At 41.4% G+C, this 5,000-nt stretch overlaps 1 protein-coding gene across 1 annotated transcript in view; it reads right to left on the bottom strand.

Moving 5' to 3' along the window:
- LOC140377541 (intercellular adhesion molecule 1-like) overlaps window positions 1-5,000 on the bottom strand; it is an 11,404-nt gene that overhangs the window by 4,768 nt on the left and 1,636 nt on the right. The gene's annotated exons all lie outside the window — the stretch shown is intronic.

Here is a 5,000-nt window from a genome sequence, read left to right as displayed (position 1 = left end):
GGGAAGAATGTTGACCTCAAAATATGACCAATGACTTCCCCTCCTCTGGGACTTGTGAGTTGCTGAAGGCAGTGACTTGAGGTCTAAGCTAGAGTTGGAAAGTACATGGAGTGTCATAAGTTCAAAGCAATATCTAAAGCAATGGGAACTTATAAGAGAGCCCAATTGCATGTATTGGAAATTTGGAAAGAGGCGTGAGGCAGCGCTGTGTTGGTGTCCCCTCTTGTTCACTTTGTACTATACCCAATATATTAGACAATCTGAAACAATCCATGGATTTATGGGATGGAACATAAAATGACCTGCTTTGCAGATGATATCTTATTGTGTCTGACCAAGCTACATATTTCCATACCTAAAGTGATGCATTTCCTTGAAACTATTTGCCCAATATCTGGATATCTTACTGGCAACCTCTTTGACATCAAGAAAGATCTACCCATTTAAATAGCAAACGGAATCCCTCAAATATTTAGGTGTGTTTCTCCATAAAGACTGTCAGTAATTATCGAGAAAAACTATACCCCCTATTTTCCTCCATAAAGACCTTGCACCTTATTCCATATATTTCAGTCCAAACAAAAGAATTGAACCTACAAACATTTGTGTTTTGCCCAGATTTCTCCATCTATTCCAGACTCTCCCAATTTCTAGCTATTTGATGAGTGGAGGCAAAAAACCTTGTGCTTTATTTAAAGGTTGAATAGACGATTTTTTGGCCCCAATGTGAGTCTCATTTCCTCGTGGCGTGGACTGCCGATTAGTCCTGCCATGTATCAATCATAAAACGCACCTACCGCTCACCTGCAGCCGCGTGTGGCTCGTACCCCGAGAGCAGCATGTTTCCCTGTGTCTAAGCGCATTGATCTATCATAATATAGTTCCCTCAGTGTATGGGACAAAATGAAGACGGAGAAAGACAGTTCGAGCTGACTAAGAAGAGACGGAAATCTACGGGAGACGAGAGATGCGATGTGATCCGTCACGCTAATAAACAAGCCGCAAGGCATCCGCACGGGGGGAGAGCGCATGTGCACTTCCGCTTGAGTTCTCAAATCGGCAAAAAATCGTCCATTACGCCTTTAAGCTCAAATCAGAGGGTTGTTCTACTGGTGTGACTATGACTATGAAGCCCAATGGAAAAATATATAGTGTATTATGATGCCACAGCAAGGATGGACTGGCATGCAGGTTTACTGGGAATTTTCGTTTGCCGTTGTGGGTCTGTCGTTCCGCTGTAGAGGAGGTGAGCGTCGGGCCCTGTGGTGGCCATGTTGGCCCTGTCTAAGGACCTGTAGCGGGCGTAATTTCCTGCATGTGATCAGACGGGATTTATATGGCCTCAAGCAGGACCGTCCCTGTCCTGGAGAGCCGCGCAAAGCCGAGTTCTGCCGTGTGGTACTAAAGAGCAGTGTGCGATGTGTCTGCATGTGTCTGAGAGCACATGACCACTCGCTTCTACAGAGAACAGAGCAGGTGGAGACAAGGGCGGAAAAAGTGGGGCAGGAGTTGAAGGCAGAGCAGCCCACTATGACACCGTAACATTTACGCCTGGGAGTCCAATTCATTGCAAGGGTGTCTGGGGGTCCTTCCCCAGGAAAGAAAATCTAATACTTTGGTGGGTTTTATAGGAGATTTATTTTATAGATCCAGTTGGCAATAGTTATCCTCCTATTTAATGTCAACACGATTTAGTAGTTAGTAGTTATAAAATATTGTCATTTCAAGACCAGCACCCTTTTTATTAGTTAGCTTAGTTAGTTATTAGTTATTTGTAACCAGGTACTCTTTGGGCAATAAAACTAGATAATTGATTCATTTACGTCATAGACTAGTGTGGAACCTTCCAGGCAAAAACTATTTTATGAGAAAATCAGGTATCAGACACTCAACAACAACAACAACAACAACAACAACAACAACAACAACAACAAAACCGTAAGTACATAGTGCACCTTTAAACATCAGACGGCCTCATTTCATCCGAGGAGCCTAATGTTCTGTAGGCCTATAGCCTACTCTGTGGTCATGGTCACAGCACTCACAATGCGCTCAGCCTCATTCATAAGGTTTCACCAGCCAGGCATAGTTCTACTCACATGGTCAAAGTATATATAATAGACTCGCATCTTACTGCGTAACTGCGTTACCAATGGTCTACATTATTTTATAACCTTTATCATTACCCTTTGTGTTGATGAACACAGTAACATAATCATTAAAATAGCAAAGGTTTATTTCTCTTTGGCATGAGGATATATCATCACAGTGCACATGCTCACAACACGCCCAAACAGGTGTTTGGTGCCGTGGCTCGCTCTACTCTGCGGCTGGGAAACAAACCTGGCTCTGGGATTGCGTTGAGGAGATGAGACTTAACTAACGCATTACTGATTTGAGAAAGTGACAAGTACTATATTACATGGGTGCACAAAACTAACGCGATATATTCCTTGTTACTCTAAAAAAGTAATTTGAACGTGTTACCAGCTAACACCTCTGTGCAGAGTAAGACCAGTGGAGAAAGGGCCTTTGCGCTGTTACTGCTGCCAAGAGTATGGTCAGGAAATGTGGACATTGTGGAGATACTTCGTGCAATGAGGAGTCGTATAGAACCCAAATGTGTGTACTGTCAAGGAGATCAACAAACTGGATCCACCCTCAGTCCAAGGAGAACGCTGGACAATTAACTGATACACTTAAGAAAGGAGAAATGTAAATCTTATGCAGAAGCTGTTCTGTTTTTGTTCAGTCCACTGGAGGGTGCTGTTATTACATAGTTACTTACTGTGTTCTATCCCTTTAAGAAAGTGAGTAGTTTCACAGGTCATGTGACACTATCAGGAATTTTGAAGTGTGGTTCTGAAGCCTTGTGGTTTTTTTATCTGAGTCGTCCACAAACATCTGCAAAAAATGTTATGCCTTGGTTAGCATCATGGGTGCGTATAGATGTATTAGTTAAATGTCTTCATGTGCATAGGATTATTTTATGTCATGTGTTTGATGTATTTAAAATGGATGTGTCAGTGATTGCTGTTTATATGTTACAGTTTCACCATATCTTGCCTCATCATGAAACCTGTGGACAAAGAGATAACGTCTTCAGCGTCTTGATGTCAAGGTGAAGTGTTCTGCTAACTGTCTAGTTTTATAGTGCACACATCACATGGCAAGGACAGTACAGAGGCAGTGAACCCTTTTAGAAAAGGAATGTGCGTTTACAGTGAGGAGAAATGTTTTCTTGCATTTATTGCGATGATTGCAAATTGTTTCAGGCAAAATCTGAGAGAATAGAGTTGATTTTGATTGATATTTTGAATATGGACAATATTACAGAAGACTCAAGCCTCACGCTGAAGGAGGGATGAGGGCAGATTAAAGGAAATGGGAATTATAGTATATATTTATATATAGTTTATATATTAATTGTCTAATTGTTTAATTTGTATGTGACAGCAAAGCATAAAACACATACTTTGAAGACACTTGACTACAGCTGGTGGCACTGATGTAACATCTTAAACATGCACATGGAAGCGCTTTGCAGACGGGGAAGAGGTCTGTGCTTTTCTCTGACTGGATTTAACTTTGATTTTTTGCCTTGTTCCAGTTGTGACGCTTCGACCATTCAGATTTGAATGTTCATCATGGCGTTACACCTTCAGCTTTCAGCGAGAGCCTGTCCGGATTTCAGAGCCATACACATCAATCTGTCCCTCATGAAAAAAGAGATGACACGAATTGCATCTACAATAAAGGACTAGACTGACATTTTAATGGCCATACAGACAATGGAAAAAATCACATTCAGGCTTCATTTGGAAATGGAAAAATGTGACAGACTTTGGACCAGGTGGGACTTTTGTTTCTTTGTATGTTCTGTGCTACTTTTAGTCTGGTTTTGGCTCTCTGGTTGCGTTCTATTCTGTGTTTTATATGTTGACGTTTTTTTCAAATATTTAGACTATATACACTTAAATTTTTCGGGGAAGGTCATATTTGTCCAAATTTTCTGTATTTATTTTTATTCAAACGAGTAACTCGTTTCAATGCTAGTTTTTATCTTGTATACATTTTATGTTTTTTAATACATCTCACAATTGTAATATTAATTTTATAATTATAATAACATTTGTCATTGTGACAGCCATACTTCAGAATGATGCCAAAGTCCTGGCTCAAACACAATGATAAATGCTCCTTTCTCCTTTTGTCAGCCTGAGCATGACTCAGTGTTCTGGCTCCAAGGCACAGGGGCAGGAGGGGGTCAGCGGAGAGGTGCCACCCAGCCCAAACCCTGCTGTTTTTAATGGATCCATTGTTTTGTCGGTGAATCCACCCTGTCGAGTGTTCCTGGAGGAAGGAAGGACACCCTGCCCTCTCTCTCTCCCATCATTGTTGATCTGCGCTGAGCCGGCTCCGCTTGGGGCGCCCCACCCAGACCAGGGCTTCCTTACACTCAAACAACCTCCTCAAAATGGGCCTCCTCAAAAGCCATGTTTCACTTTGGTGCAGCTAACTTTTATTATTTTTTTTAGTTAGCAATACCAAGTGCTGGCATCTTCAGGAAAAAGGAACATGTGAAGCTAGAGAAATTACAGAAATGACCAAGGGCCTGGAAAAGAGCCGAAGAAGGCCTGGAAGGTGAAGGCAACAGTGGACATACGTCTCAGTCCGAAAAAGTGCAGTGTTCGGAACTGCCAAGATACTGCACAGAGCAAAAACATAATGAATCTAACATGATCTAACCTCAATAAATACTTATAAAGAGAGGTTAAAATGTGGTGTAGAGGCTTAACAAAGAAGTGAAAGAAATGTACCAAAGGAGGAGAAACGTCTTTTTGTGAATCGCTGAGATCAACCTCATGATTAAAAAGTATAATTCAGATATGATTCAGAAAACATTTGTTTCTTGTTCTTGTTTGTTTGGGTGACCTCAGTTTCTTGCGTTGGAGATCCACTCTGACATTAATAGAACAGTTCCAAAGTGCTTAAAGTGA

This window comes from Eucyclogobius newberryi, unplaced genomic scaffold (assembly GCF_026437365.1).
Source record: "Eucyclogobius newberryi isolate DKJ021-1_F unplaced genomic scaffold, fEucNew1.0.hap1 SCAF_4, whole genome shotgun sequence".
NCBI lineage: Eukaryota > Metazoa > Chordata > Actinopteri > Gobiiformes > Gobiidae > Eucyclogobius > Eucyclogobius newberryi.
This window is presented reverse-complemented; position numbering and strand designations above follow the sequence as displayed.